Source organism: Somniosus microcephalus, chromosome 4 (assembly GCF_052327205.1).
Source record: "Somniosus microcephalus isolate GS21.2 chromosome 4, FLI_Smic_1.0, whole genome shotgun sequence".
Taxonomy (NCBI): Eukaryota; Metazoa; Chordata; class Chondrichthyes; order Squaliformes; family Somniosidae; genus Somniosus; species Somniosus microcephalus.
In genome coordinates, this window is record NC_140990.1 from 61,147,356 (window position 1) to 61,163,689 (window position 16,334).

Below are 16,334 nucleotides of genomic sequence, written 5' to 3' on the forward strand. Positions count from 1 at the left end.
GTCGCTAATTCTGTTCTGCGACAGTTACTGGGACAGACTGTATCTCCCCCTCTCCTCCACAGGGATTTGTGGTAGTTAAAGGGACAGCGACTCTCCTTGTTCCGTGAGATTGTAATTAAAGGGACACTACTCTGAGATGGCTGCGAACTTTTAGTGCCGCCAGCCTTTCTAAAACATCTTCCTTTGAGGATCTGTGTGAACTCGCTGGTGACTCAGTAGGTTGGATGAACTCTGAAACCTCTTTACACAGTCAGAACATTTAAAGGGTCTGTCACTGGTTCTGGGGCAGGAGGGATCTGGTTAACAGTGATCACAATATCATTAGGTTTAAAGTAGTTGAGGAAAGGGACAAAGAAAAATCAACGGTGAAAATACCCAGCTGGAAGAGAGCCAATTTCAGTGATTTGAGAAGGGATCGAGCACAGGTGGACTGGAAACAAAGATTGTCCAGGAAAACAGTGAATGACCAATGGCAGGCCTTCAAGGCTGAGATAGTTCGGGTAAACATAGAAGATAGGAGCAGGAGTAGGCCATTCGGCCCCTCGAGCCTGCTCCGCCATTCAATGAGATCATGGCTGATCATCCAAACTCAGTACCCTGTCCCTGCCTTCTCCATATATCCCTTGATCCCTTTAGCCTTAAGAAATATATCCAACTCCTTCTTGAATATATTTAATGAATTGGCCTCTACTGCCTTCTGTGGTAGAGAATTCCACAGGTTCACCACTCTCTGGGTGAAGAAATTCCTCCTCATCTCTGTCCTAAATGGCTTACCCCTTATCCTTAGGCTGTGACCCCTGGTTCTGGACTCCCCGACCATCAGGAACATCCGATGGTGTTCAATCCAAGCATATTCCCATAAGGAGGAAAGATGGGGCATCCAAAGCTAGAGCTCCCTGGATGAGAAAGGATATTGATGTTAGAATAAAACAGAAAAAGGTTTACGACAAATGTCAGGTACAGAATACAGTCAAAAACCAGGCAGGATACAGAGAGTGCGGGGGAAATTGAAACAGGATATAAGAAGGGTAAAGAGACAATATGAGAAAAGATTAGCGGGTAACATAAAAGAGAACCCAAAAATCTTCTATAAATATATGAAAAGTAAAAGGATAGTTAAAGGAATGGTGGGGCCGATTAGGGACCAAATAGGAGCTCATCATACGGAGGCAGAGGGTGTGGCTGAGGTACTGAATGAGTACTTAGCATCTGTCTCCACAAAACAGGATGAAGTTAATGTCGCAGTAGAGGAGGGGGGAGTAGAGAAATTGGAAAGAAATAGATGGAAACGAGGTGCTAAATAGGTTGTTATCACTCAACGTTAACAAGTCACCCGGTCCAGATGCGATGCATCCTAGATTGCTGAGGGAAGCTAGGGTGGAGACAGCAGAAGCTCCGACCACAATCTTTCAATCTCCCTCAGATATATGGGAGTGGTGCCAGAAGACTGGAGGATTGCAAATGTTACACCCTGTTTAAAAAAGGGGAGAGGGATAAACCTGGTAACTACAGGCCAATCAGTCTAATGTCAGTGATGGGTAAACGACTAGAGACCATTGTCAAGGACAAAATGAATTCTCACTTGGAGAAGCATGGGTTAATAAGGGGCAGCCAGTATGGATTTGTTAAAAGTAAATCATGTCTGACTAACCTGATTGAGTTCTTTGATGAAGTAACAGAGGATTGATGAAGGTAGTGCAGTAGATGTTGTATATATGGACTTTTAAAAGGCATTTGATAAAGTACCACACAAGAGACTTACTCGGGGAATAGAAGCAGAGGGAATTAAAGGGCTGATGGTAATTTGGGTATAATTGGCTAAGGGATAGGAGACAGTGAGCAGTGCTGAGCGATGTTTTTCTGACTGGAGGGAAGTATGCAGTGGGTTCCCCCAGGGGTCGGGATTAGGACCATTGTTTTTCTTGTTATATATAACTGACCTGGACTTGGGTATAGGTGTACAATTTCGAAATTTACGGATGAGACAAAACTTGGCAACGTAGTAAATAGTGAGCATAGTAGTAGCAGACTTCAGGAGGACAGAGACAGACTGTGAAATGAGCAGACACAAGGCAGATGAAATTAAATGAGGATAAGGGTGAAGTGATGCACTTTGGGAGGAACACCAGGGAGAGGCCGTATAATCTAAATGGGACTATTTTGAGGGGGTGCAAGAGCAGAGGGACCTGGGGGTCCATATTCACAAATCCTTGAAAGTGCCACGGCAAGTTGGTGAGGCAGTTCAGAAAGTGTATGGGATACTTGGCTTTGTAAATAGGGCCATTGAATACAAAAACAAGGAAGTTACACTAAACCTTTACAAATCACTAGTTAGGAACATAGGAACAGGAGGAGGCCATTCAGCCCCTCGAGCCTGTTCCGCCATTCAATGAGATCATGGCTGATCTGTGACCTAACTCCACACACCCGCCTTTGGCCCATATCCCTTAATACCTTTGGGTAACAAAAACCTATCAATCTCAGATTTAAAATTAACAACTGATCTCGCATCAATTGCCGTTTGCGGAAGAGAGTTCCAAACTTCTACCACCCTTTGTGTGTAGAAGTGTTTCCTAATTTCACTCCTGAAAGGTCTGGCTCTAATTTTTAGACTATGTCCCCAGTTCTAGAAACCCCAACCAGCGGAAATAGTTTCTCTCTGTCTACCCTATCTGTTCCCCTTAATATCCTGAAAACTTCGATCAGATCACACCTTAACCTTCTAAATTCCAGGGAATACAACCCTAATTTGTGTAATCCCTCCCTGTAACTTAACCCTTGGAGTCCGGGTATCATTCTGGTAAACCTACGCTGCACTCCCTCCAAGGCCAATATATCCTTCCTAAGGTGTGGTGCCCAGAACTGCTCACAGTACTCCAGGTGTGGTCTAACCAGGGTTTTGTACAGCTGCAGGGTTTTGGCCTCAGCTGGAGTCTTGTGTACAGTTCTGGGCACCACACTTTAGGAAGGATGTTAAGGCCTTGGAGAGGGTACAGAGGAGGTTGACCAGGATGGTACCAGGGATGAGGGACTTCAGTTATGTGGAGAGATTGGAGAAGCTGGGATTGTTCCCCTTAGAGCAGAGAAGGTTAAGAGGAGACCTAATAGAGGTGTTCAAAATGATGAGGGGTTTTGATCGAGCAAGTAGGGAGAAACTGTTCACCCTGGCAAGTGGTTCGGTAACCAAAGGTCACAGATTTACAATAGTTGCTAAAAGAACTAGAGGGGAAATGAGGAGAATTGTTTTCACACAGAGGGTTGTTAAGATCTGGAACGCACCATCTGAAAGGATGCTGGAATCAGGTTCCACAGGAACTTTCAAACAGTAATTGGTCGTACCTGAAGAGGACTAGTTTGCACAGTTCTGGGGATAAAGTTGGGGTTTGGGACTAAATTGGGCAGCTCTTTCAAAGAGCCGGCACAGACACGATGGGCCGAATCACCTCCTTCTGTGCTGTTAGATTCTATGATCAGTGTGAACACGCTGGTGTCCCTTAAGGTTCTTAGAGCTTTTAAAGCTGTTCCCACAGTTAGGACACTGAAATGGTCTCTCGTTAGTGTGAACAAGCTGGTGTCCCTTCAGTTCCTGGGCGCTTTTAAAGCTCTTCCCACAGTCAGAACACTGAAATGGTCTCTCATCAGTGTGAACAAGCTGGTGTACCTTCAGTTCCCCGGGGCTTTTAAAGCTTTTCCCACAGTTAGGACACTGAAATGGTCTCTCATCAGTGTGAACAAGCTGGTGTACCTTCAGTTCCCCGGGGCTTTTAAAGCTCTTCCCACAATTAGGACACTGAAATGGTCTCTCGTTAGTGTGAACAAGCTGGTGTTCCTTCAGTTTCCTGGTGCTTTTAACGCTCTTCCCACAGTCAGAACATTTAAAGGGTCTCTCGTCAGTGTGAACTCGCTGATGTGCCAGCAGGTTGGAGGACTGAGTGAATCCCTTCCCACACAAGGAGCAGGTGAACGGCCTCTCCCCAGTGTGAACTCGCTGGTGTTGCTTGAGCTCCCAGGGGATTTTAAAGCTCTTCCCACACTCAGAACATTTATAGGGTCTCTCGTTAGTGTGAAATCGCTGGTGTCCCTTCAGCTCCCCGGAGCTTTTAAAGCTCTTACCACAGTCAGGACATTTAAACGGCCTCTCATCAGTGTGAGCTCGCTGGTGTTGCGTCAGATACTGGGGGCTTTTAAAGCTCTTCCCACAGTCAGAACATTGAAATGGTCTCTCCCCAGTGTGAACAAGCTGGTGTCCCTTCAGTTCCTGGGGGCTTTTAAAGCTCTTCCCACACTCAGAACATTTAAATGGTCTCTTGTTAGTGTGAACTCGCTGGTGTCCCTTCAGCTCCCCGGAGCTTTTAAAGCTCTTCCCACAGTCAGAACAGTTAAATGGTCTCTCATCAGTGTGAACAAGCTGGTGTCGCTTCAGCTCCCCGGGGCTTTTAAAGCTCTTCCCACAGTCAGAACACTGAAATGGTCTCTCGTCAGTGTGAGCTCGCTGGTGTTGCTTCAGATCCTGGGGGCTTTTAAAGCATTTCCCACAGTCAGAACAGTGAAATGGTCTCTTGTCAGTGTGAACTCGCTGGTGTGTTTCCAGGTGGGATGAACAAACAAATTCCTTTCCACACACGGAGCAGGTGAACGGACTGTCCCTGGTGCGACTGCGCTGTTGAATCTCTATTGCAGACGGGGAACTGAATCCCTTCCCGCCGTCCCCACCTTTACCCGGTTTCTCCCCGGTGTGATGGTGCACGTGTCTCACCAGGTCAGGCAATTGGCTGAATCTGCGTCCACACACTGAACACGTGTGCGGCTTGTAATCGCTGCGATCACTGCTTTCTCCTTCCATGTGCAAAAGCTGATGATATTCAGGTCCTGATGAATCGAGTGACTCTGTCAGATCTTGACGTGATGTTTGGTCTGAGCTTCCCGCCTGTAACTGATCCACTTCTATAACCCTGTAAATTGAGTTCAGAAAAGGATCAGAAGCAAATTGTTGTTTAATTATCCCCTTTCCGAACCTAGGGGCAGTGAAGTTGATTTTCAGGCTCCAGCTGCTGCACAGGTTGGTTGAAAGGATCAGCAGTAATGGCGGCTGTAATACCCACAAGCCCCCGCGCTGCAGACAGCGCTCTGTTGACTCTGAGTCCCGCCCATGTGCTCATGGCCCCCGCGCTCTCCCTCCTGCTCCACAATCGCCACAAAACTCCGCGGTTGGAACACCGGGCGCGCATGCGGAGCCACAACATCTGGTACGCATGCGCGGTTCAGGTGGGGGCGAGTCGGTGTTTTGCCTTAGCCGCCAGGGAGGTGCGCATGCGCAGGACGACCCAACATTCTGTACGGTCCGGTGCTGAGAGTGCTTTCCCTGCTTCGGGCGGCCAGCTCTTGCTGCTCGCTCCCGCAACCGGAGCGAGGTGCTCGGCGAGTCGGGCAGAGGCAGCGCAGCCACGTCGACCCAGTGGAGCACATCGGCCGGCAGCTCCTCGGCGGGAAGGAATTCCGACTGGGAGGAGGGGAGCCGAGCATGGTGGCCAGAGGCCGACCCGTGAGAGGGAGAAGCAGGCCCCGGGCCGTGGAGCGTGGAGCCGGCAACGGTGAGGAGGAGCCGCAGCGATTGGAGCATTCACATCCCGACGATGTGTTCGGCGAGTCGGGCGGAGGAGCGCAGCGCAACGAGCAGCAGCAGCAGACTCGACGACACGCTGCAGCATGTCGGCCAGCAGCTCCATGGCGGGTAACTCGCCGTCCGGCTGGGGGGAGGGGAGCCGGGCATGGCGGCCAGAGGTCAGATCATGAGCGGGAGAAGCAGGCCACCACACGTGGAGCCGGCAACAGTGAGGAGGAGCCCGTGGTGAAGAGGAGGACGGAGCGGCTGAGTGACATCGTGCTCCCACTGCCACTGTATTGACTCTGAACGTGGCGCTGTATGAATAGCTGACGTGTCCCTACGGGGAATAAGCATTCCATTGTACTTGTACTTGTACTGGTTACATATATGGCAAATAAAGCTGAACTGAACTGAACAATCATTCCCTCGTTTCTTTAATAAAAACAGAAAATGCTGGAAATACTCAGCAGGTCAGGCAGTGGAGAGAGAAACAGAGTTAACGTTTCAGGTCGATGACCTTTCGTCAGAACTGCTTGTTCTTTCCTGTCAGCCAGTGACTCAGTGGGTAGCACTCTCGCCTCTGAGTCAGAAAGTTGTGGGTTCAAGTTCCACTCCAGAGACTTGAGCACAAAAATCCAGACTGACGCTCCAGTGCAGTGCTGAGGGAGTGCTGCACTGTTGGAGGTGCCCTTTTTTGGATGAGATGTTAAACTGAGGCCCTGTCTGCTCTCTCAGGTGGATGTAAAAGATCCTATGACACTATTTCGAGAAAGATAGGCTTGCATTTATATAGCGCCTTTCATGACCAGCAGACATCTTGAAGTGCTTTACAACCAACGAGGTACTTTTGGAGTGTAGTCACTGTTATAATGTGGGAAAGAGCAGGGGAGTTAACCCTGGTGTCCTAGCCAATGTGTATCCCTCAATTATCATAACAGAAAGATAGATTATCTGGTCATTATCACATTGCTGTTTGTGGGAACTTGCTGTGCGATTATTGACTTCTGCGTTTCCTACATTGCAACAGTGACTACATTTCAAGAGTACTTCATTGGCCGTAAAGCGGTTTGGGACGTCCGGTGGTGGTGAAAGGCGCTATATAAATGCAAGTCTTTCTTTCTTCACTGGTCTCACCAGCGACCTCTTCTGGCTGTTGGTTGATTGACAGCCAAGAGCCCGCGCATGCGCACGCGGGACGGCAGTTTGGGCCGAGTCCGGCACTGCGCCCCCTCCCGGTCACCAAGGGTAATAACCGCGCATGCCCAGAGGAGACCAACCCCCCTGCCCCACTCGGACTGCGCCTGCGCACTCGGATTCTGCCGGACGGAGTCGGCGCGGGACATTCCGGGCAAGGCCTTGGTGTCGGTTACAGAGTTGCGATCGGTGACGCAAAGTGAGTTTTTTCCGCTCCGATTGGGTGGAGAATCGCGCGGGGTGGGGGGGGAGGGGTGGATCGGGAGAGAATAAAGAGAAATAGAAAAACCTGAGAGTCCGCGAGGCTCCGGACCGAGCGGCGTCAGTTGGACGGGGCACGTAATTTCCTCGGTGACACGTGACCCGCGGCCTGATTGACGGGAGGTTCGGACCAATAGGAAGCGAGCGGGGCGGGGCTGGAGGAGCGAACGGGACGGGTCCTCCAACCAATCGGGGAGCCCGAGGGGCGGGACTAGCGCCGGCTGATTGTCTGATCCGCAGGGCAGCGAGTTCCGGGGCCAGGGGAGACTGGGCCTTTATTTCCCTTATTGGACACAAGGCTCTTTGTCTCACAACACACTGGCTCAGGTTTTAATAGAGACTTTTTAAATTCATCAATAAAAGCAGATAAACCTCCTGGAACAAAATATTTAATATTTGGGAGTAAAAATACTGTTATTTTTCCTCTGTGCAATTTGTTAGTTTCAGACAATAACAACAACTTCTATTTATATAACATCTTTAATGTAGTAAAATGTCCCAACGCGCTTCACGGGAGCGTTATAAAACAACATTTGACACCAGGTACAAACCAAGCATATCCTCATAAGGAGGAAAGATGGGGCGTCCAAAACGCGAGCTCCCTGGATGACAAAGGACGTAGAGGTTAGAATAAAACAGAAAAAGGAGGTTTACGACAAATGCCAGGTACAGAATACAGTCAAAAACCAGGAGAATACAGAGAGTGCGGGGGATAATGAAACAGGATATATGAAAGAAAGACTTGCATTTATATAGTGCCTTTCACGACCACCAGACATCTCAAAGCTTTACAGCCAATGAAGTACTTTTGAAGTGGAGTCACTGTTGTAATGTGGGAAACACGGCAGCCAATTTGTGCTCAGCAAGCTCCCACCAACAGCACTGTGATAATAACCAGATTATCTGTTTTTGTTATGTTGGTTGAGGGATAAATATTGGCCAGCACACCGGGGATAACTCCCCTACTCTTCTTCAAAATAGTGGCATGGGATCTTTTACATCCACCTGAGAGAGCAGATGGGGCCTCAGTTTAAAGTCTCATCAGAAAGACGGCACCTCCGACAGTGCAGCACTCCCTCAGCACTGCACTGGAGTGTCAGCCTAGCTTTATGTGCTCAAGTCCCTGGAGTGGGACTAGAACCCACAACCTTCTGACTCAGAGGCAAGTGTGCTACCCACTTTTTTTTAAATTATACTTTATTGAACATTAAGAACATTTACAACATCGTGATCATTACATTGTATGATACAAATCAATTCCACCGCTCTGCACAGCCATTCCGCCACCACATTTTAACATCAAAACCTGAAGCTTAATTTGTCACCTGTAACATATATTAATCGATTGTACTTTAAAAATTGGTTGTAAAATACTGTCCTTAAATTCCTTTCTGAATAAAACATCCACAGAGCCTTATAATGATCTTTTAGCTTATATTTAAAATACTCTTTTAGATTGATTCTCCTCCCCTTAAAAAACAGCATTCCTTCTTTGCACAATCACGAATCTAGCCAAACTGAACATTAAATTAATTGCCGCTCCGCTAGACTCTGGCAGACTCTCCTGCAATCCCCATCTCAAAATTGAGTCCCACGGGATTCCCATTCTCGCTCTTCGGTCCCCACCCAGCAAAAAAGCTTCACACAACTGTCGAACATAGTACTTAAAGTCATTTAACTGCGGACATAAACCAGTAAATGGGACAGAGTCTCATCCTGTGTCCCACACATTGGGCAAGTTGCCGCCTCCACTCGTCCAATCTTGCACAAGACCGTCATGGTAAAAATCCGGTTATGAGCTAATTTGAAATCCAGTTCAATCCATTCTGGGCATTTAAAATTCGCCCACACTCCCTTCCAAATCCTGTTGAAGTCCAGCTGTGGGTATATACTCTGCCAAAACTCCTGACCAGCAGGTGTCTTGAATCTCCATTCTCTGAATACCTCATAGAAATCTCGAGTATTACAGTTGTCAAATTGGACCAACTCTCCCACTTTCTCCAGTACAAAGCTTGGAAAAGCGGGATGCATTTTACTTCCTTTGGAGAATTCCGCATTTATTTCTTCCATCCAATCCTGTGGCATTGCCCTCACAATCTTCTCATACATGACTCCTATTGCTTTTCCTTCTACCTCCTGATCCTCCTCCCACACCATGTCCCTCACTATCGCTTCCGGCAACCAACCTGGAATCACCTCGTATAATACATCTTTCACAGATATAATCCCAGCTTTTATAAAAGCTTGATTAAATAAAACCTCTCCTTCGATGTTGACCCACCTATTCAAAAATAAGGGCTGTTCTAAAAATTCCTCAGCCCCCTTGAGCATAAACTGCACACTGTAACGTCCGTGTGTAATTGAGACACGGACTGCAGAAGCTGGTTATAACAGGTGTTTACTGAATGGAGACAAAACTGGAACTACTATACAAAGTTACTGCACAGGCTTATATACAGGGGTGGTCACTACTGGTACTGCAGTATACAGGGGCTGCAGAATATAGTTTCTTCTTCAAGGTACATACACTACAATGCCTCCCCTTTTAGCTAAACAGTACATAACATTCGATTAATAATTAAATAACATATTTACAATTACAGTTGCTATATACATTAGCTGAAGTTAATCAATTATAAATTCAGTCTTTGAGGAGGCTTCCTGATTCTGTCCGGATAACGCCTCTTTGGGGTATCAGGTTCTTCTGGCAAAGTTGATTCGGGATCAACGTCGTTGTTTGGTTCGTCTGCTTCCAATATCACCGATTCTGAGGTAGATGCAATTGGTACTTCGGTTTCATCACCAGGTGTATAGGATCGTGGTGTAGATTTGACGTTTTCCAGTGACTCTAGAATCTGGTCAGCATGGCGTCTTACAATGCTCTCTCCAACGTCCACGGTATACATTAGAGGTCCTTGCCATGTTTAGATCGTTCCTGGCTGCCATTTCTCTGTGCGGTAGTCCCGGGCCAAAACTGGTTGACCTATCTTAAAACTCCTGGTTGGCCTTTCATTCATATTCTGAAACTGCCTGTTCTCCACATCTCTTCTGATGTCTGGCTTAACCAAATCCAAGCGGCATCTTAGTCTTCAATTGAAGAACATCATGGCTGGAGTTTGATTGGTAACCGCATGTGTCGCATTCCGGTAGGCAAACAAGAAGTTATCCACCTTGTGTTGTAGGGGTATGTCTTCATTACACATTGCCTTGATAGCCTTCTTGAATGTTTGAACGAACCTCTCAGCCAATCCATTGGTGGTTGGATGATATGGGGCAGATGTGTAATGCTTAACACCATTGTTCTTTAAGAACCTCCGGAACTCTTCAGACACAAACTGTGGTCCATTGTCGGAGCAAATCTGTTCAGGCAGCCCATTTCTGGCGAATATGGTTCGTAAGACTGTGATAGTTTTTTCTGTGGTGGTTGAGGACATTTTTATTACCTCTGGCCACTTTGAATGTGCATCCACCGCAATTAAAAACATCGAGTCCATAAATGGACCAGCAAAATCAATGTGCACCCTTTGCCATGGAGATGAGGGCCACTCCCATGGATGTAGAGGGGCTTGTGGTGGGGCGTTTTGGACTTTCTGGCATCCTGTACAGCTCTTGGTCATCTCTTCGATTTCTCTATCGATTCCCAGCCACCACACAAACGCTCTGGCTAAGTTCTTCATTTTTACCCCTCCCAGATGACCCTCATGAAGCTCATTGAGCACTCTATCCTTCAATTTGGGTGGAATTACTACTCTGGATCCACACATCAAGGTTCCTCGGCACACTGACAGCTGTTCTCTTCTCGGCGAGAATGCTGGCAACAGTGGTTCGCCATGTGCTGGCCATCCCTTCACCGTTAAATCATAGACCCTGGAGAGTGTCGGGTCATTTCGTGTTTCCTTTTCTATGTTTGCATTCGTCACAGGTAGACATTCGACTATGGTCGAGTGGAATATCTCCACAGGATCCACTGCAGGTGCTTCTTCCACCATCGGCAACGGTAGGCACAACAATCCATCAGCATTCCCATGCTGTTTAGTTCCTTTGTACTCGATGTCATATTGGTGTGCCCCTAGGAAAAGGGACCACCTCTGTAGCCGTTGTGCTGTCATTATCGGGACGCCCTTCTTAGGGTTGAAAATGGAGACAAGAGGTTGATGATCAGTTAGTAGAGTAAATTTCTGACCGTGCAGGTAGTGATTGAACTTCTTCACCCCCCACACCAGGCTGAGGGCCTCTCTGTCAATCTGGGCGTAGTTACGCTCGGCTGCAGTTAACGAGCGTGACGCAAAAGCTATCGGCCTCTCTGAACCATCAAGGGATTTATGTGACAGTACCGCTCCAACGCCGTAGGGAGACGCATCACACGCCAGTCTTATCGGTAGTGATGGTTTGTAGTGAGCCAATACTTCTCTTGAAGTGATTAGGCCTTTACACTCCTGAAAGGCCCGCTTACATTCATCGCTCCATTTCCATGCTACTCCAGTTTGTAGCAGGGCGTTCAGTGGGTGCAGAATTGTGGACAAATTCGGCAAAAACTTATAGTAGTAATTCACCAATCCGACGAATGACCTCAGTTGCGACACATCTTCAGGCGCTGGAGCCTTAACTACCGCTTCAGTTTTGTCAGGGGACTTATGTAACCCCTCTTCATCAATCACGTGGCCACAATACGATATTTGTTTCTTAAAAAACTTGCACTTGGGGCGATTGGCTCGTAGCCCATGTTCTCTTAGTCTAGCGAGCACCTGCTCTAGGTTGGCAAGGTGTTCACTGTCATTTTCACCCGTCACTAAGATGTCGTCCAAGTAACACTGAGTCCCCGGAATCCCTTGCAGGACTTGTTCCATCGCTCTTTGCCATATAGCCGGAGATGATGCAACTCCGAATACCAGTCGATTATACTGGTAAAGACCTTTGTGAGTGTTTATCGTGAGATATTTCCTAGAGGATTCTTCAACCTCCATCTGCAAATATGCTTGCGCTAGGTCAATTTTTGTAAAACATTTCCCTCCAGATAGTGAAGTGAAAATATCTTCTATCCTCGGAAGAGGATACTGTACTGTGTGAAGGACTGGGTTCACAGTCACCTTGAAGTCCCCACAGATGCGAACCTTCCTTGGCTCCTCAGACTTATTGTTTAACGTTTTCTTCATGACAGGAACGATGGGTGTCGCCCACTCGCTCCAGTCTACCTTAGTTAACATGCCTGCATTCTTCAGATTCTCCAGCTCTGCCTCGACGGCTGGGCGAATTGCATACGGTACCGGTCTTGCTTTGAAAAACTTGGGAATTGCATTCTCTTCTATTTTTATCGAGGCGGTTATGCCTTTAAGAGTTCCCAGTTCTTGTTGAAATACCTCTTTAACGTTAGCCAAGATTTTTGACAATCGTCCAGGTGTGACGTCGTCATCCTTTTTACCAGCCACCGTCAGTGCCTGAATGGAGTGCCAGTCTAAACTTATCTTTCTGATCCATTCACGTCCCAATAACGGTGGTCCACCATCTTGCAGTATGTACAGATACAATTTCTGTATTTCCTTGCCGTTGTATTCGACAGGCACCCTTATTTTCCCTCTGGGGTATACTTTCTGCCCCGTATATGTCTTCAAGACAATGGATGTGTCTTTCAAGGGTATGTGTGAGAATAGCCGCTCGTAGTCTCGTCGATTCATGACGGTCAGGGCTGATCCTGTATCCAATTCCATTTTGACTTGGGACCCTGCTATCGTGAGGGTGACCCAAATGGTTCGGTGATCCTCTTTTGTGATTACGTTGTGTAGTTTGAGACAGCTTAGTCTCTTGTTCCCGGATTCACTATCGCTCTTCTGGTCTTCGGAACTACTGTCTGTCATCTTTTGTACTTTCCTGTACTTTTCCTTAGTAGTCTTTTTGTTGTCGTTAGTCTTCTTCCCGGACTTGCAAACTCGTGCAATGTGTCCCATCTTTCCGCATTGCCTGCATGTTTTGTCCTTGGACCAGCAGTCCTTCTGGTCATGGGTTGTTCTGCCGCAGCGATAACATTTTTCAAACCCCCATGTCATTTCGTGGGTGCCGTATTCCTGTGGCTTTTGCTGTATTTCCGCAGCTCCCCTTGCTGCTGCTTCGTACGACACTGCCACGCTGAAAGCCTTATCTAGCGTCAGCTCTTTCTCTGAGAGTAACCTCTTCTGGGTTCCTTCACTCAGGAGTCCACAGACAAATTTGTCCCATAGGGTATCTGCCAGTCCTGCTCCGAACTGGCAGTGCTTTGATAGCTTGCGTAGTTCCGTAAGGTAATCAGCATTGCTCTCACCTTTATGCTGATTTCGCTTGTGGAATTTAAATCTTTCTGCGATCAGCAGCGGTGTAGGATTTAGGTGTTCCTGTAGGATATCAACAATTTCGTTAAAACTCTTCGCCATCGGTTTGACTGGAGTGATCAGGTTCCGCAATAGGCCGTACGTTCTTGTGCCCATTAAGTTTAGTAGTACCGATGCCTTTTTCTCATCGGCTACTTCATTTGCCTTGCAATATACTTCGACTCTTTCCACATACGTGGTCCAGTCTTCTATATCATTATCGAAGGCAGTGATATTGCCAGTCTTCGGCATCTTGGAGATCTAAGATGGCGCCTCCCGCGCTTTGCCTTCTTCCCCGATTGAACAAAATGGCGCCTCCTGCGCTTTGCCTTCTTCCCCGCTGGATTAAGATGGCGCCTCCCGCGCTTTCTGTCTTCTCCGCTGCTGCTAGCGCTGTTGCTGGCGTTTTTATGCCTTGATGGCGACGCCCTATGGTCTTCACGCACTTCCCCCCCCCCCCGCGTTGCTGCCAATGCCGCTCTCCGCGGTCCCCGTGGCAAACTGCAGCTCCTCGCGGCTTTCTGCGCTTCTAATTTCTTTTATTTTAATTACCGTTCCCGTCGTCAGAGCAGACCCTATGGGACACTTTCCTCCCTCTTCTCGGGTCTGTACGCTGCCCGGCTTCGTAGCACCGGCCGCGCCCTGTGTGCTCCACCCTCTCTCGCTCCTCTTCCCAACAACGCTGCTCGGCCCCGTTGAAAAGCCACCCGATCGAGCTCTAGCCCGCCGCAGCCCAGGAAGGATCAGTGTAGTACCTGCCACCAGCCCGATTAGCTGGAACACCATAGACTGGATAACCAAGCCCAGCTCTCGACAGCCTCTCCTGCAAATCTTCGAATTCGATGAATCAGAGGGCGGTTACCCACGGTCGACGCCCGTTTCTTCTGTTTGTTTTTTTTTTCTTTTTGGATTTCTTCCTTCTGGCCTCGACCTCTAACAACTTCGCTTCAGGGATGGATCCCCATGAGGTGGTGCAGAACTGTAGGTAAGTTCGGATCTGTTCATCGCCAGTGTAACGTCCGTGTGTAATTGAGACACGGACTGCAGGAGTTGGTTATAACAGGTGTTTACTGAATGGAGACAAAACTGGAACTACTATACAAAGTTACTGCACAGGCTTATATACAGGGGTGGTCACTGCTGGTACTGCAGTATACAGGGGCTGCAGAATATAGTTCCTTCTTCAAGGTACATACACTACACACACTTTTTAAAAATTGAGCCCAAGTCTCTACAACCCCCTTATAAAACCTAGGGAGAAGTTTAATCGATTTCAAAAACATATTATTGTATTCCATATACAATATCCCCTGCCCTCCTATCCCACTTCGTTTTAAAAAATGCTCAAAAGAACTTTTCCAAAAACTTGTATTTGACTTCTGAAGAAATCTCTTCACCCATTTGATTCTAAAGGATTTTTTCTTCAAATCAATATCTGGGAAATTGAGTCCTCCCTGATTTCTCCGTCCAATGATGGTATTGTAAGCCATCAAAGCTGGTTTCCCTTCCCATAAAAACCTCACACAAGCCTCTCGGATGGACTTTCCTGCCCACTCAGGAATATCCTCCACCGTCAATAAGTACCATAGCTTAGATAGCAGGAGAGCAGACACCACTGTCGCTCTTCCTTGCACTTTCAACCACCTTCTTGCCCATCTTCCCAAAATCTTTTTAATTTTCATAACCTTCGTTCCCAATTTAATCGATCCACTTCTTCCCTGTCTGTCTTGCACTCCATATGCACCCCCAGAACTTCCAAAACCTCCACCACCTTAAAGGGACATTCCCCCAACCATTCCCCCCTACCCCTCCCTGCAACCAGGCATTGGGACTTACTATAATTCACTCTGGCACCTGAAGCTCTACAATATTCCTCCACTACATCCATAGCTTTCCTCACTGACTCCCCATTTCTCAATGTTAAGGTTGTGTCATCTGCATATTGGTGTATCACCGACACCAGCCCAGAACAGGGTACCACAATCCCAACTACACCTTGTTTCTTTCACATCATGTAACCTAATGGTTCTGCTACCAATGTGTACAGCAATGGGGACAGGGGACAACCCTGTCTCACTGATCTCTGTATCGGAAAATACTTGGATAAAAAACCATTACATTTAACATGTTTGAATAAAAAATCCTTATCCACTGAATGAAATTTTCCTTGAAACCAAGTGCTTCCAAAACCTTCAATAAAAACTCATGAGAGACCCTATCAAAGGCTTTTTCTTGCTCTATCTTTAATACATAACCCTCCCTCCCACTCTCTTCCATGAGCTCTATCGCATCTCGGATTGAGACCACAGAGTCTGCGATGTCCCGGCCTATGACTCCATAGGACTGAGAGGGCCACATTACCTCCGGTAACACCTCCTTCAAACGATTTGCCATAACCCTCGCCAAGATCTTATAATCCACATTTAATAGTGTGATGGGCCTCCAATTCTTCAGATCCTGCCTATCCCCTTTATTTTTATATAAGCTAAGCTTATGATACCTTTCCTCATAGATGGGGCCAGGCTTCCCTCAATTTTAATTTCCTTAAAAACTTCTAAGAGCAATGGACTTAAAATCTCAAAAAATTCCTTATAAAATTCTGCACTTAGTCCATGGGACCCTGGGCTTTTCCCCCCCTTCATTCCACTTATTGCTACTTTTATTTCCGCTAATCCTACTTCTTTATCACACATGCTTCTCTCATCCTCCTTTAAACCCTCTTCAATAAAAGCAGTAACCTTCTCCATCTCCAAATTGGAAATGTCTTCTTTTGTATATAGCTCTTGATAGAAGCTGCTAGCCGCCTCCAAAATCTCCTCACTTTCATGAATGATCTTCTCCCCAACCTTCAACTCCTCAATTAACGATAATCTCTGTCATAGAAACATAGAAGATAGGAGCAGGAGTAGGCCATTCGGCCCTACGAGCCTGCTTCG

At 47.2% G+C, this 16,334-nt stretch overlaps 1 pseudogene; it reads right to left on the reverse strand.

Annotated features, from left to right (window-relative positions):
* Positions 1 to 3,457: 3,457 nt before the first annotated feature.
* The window catches only part of LOC147119023 (uncharacterized), a 53,361-nt pseudogene continuing 40,484 nt past the window's right edge, over positions 3,458 to 16,334 (reverse strand).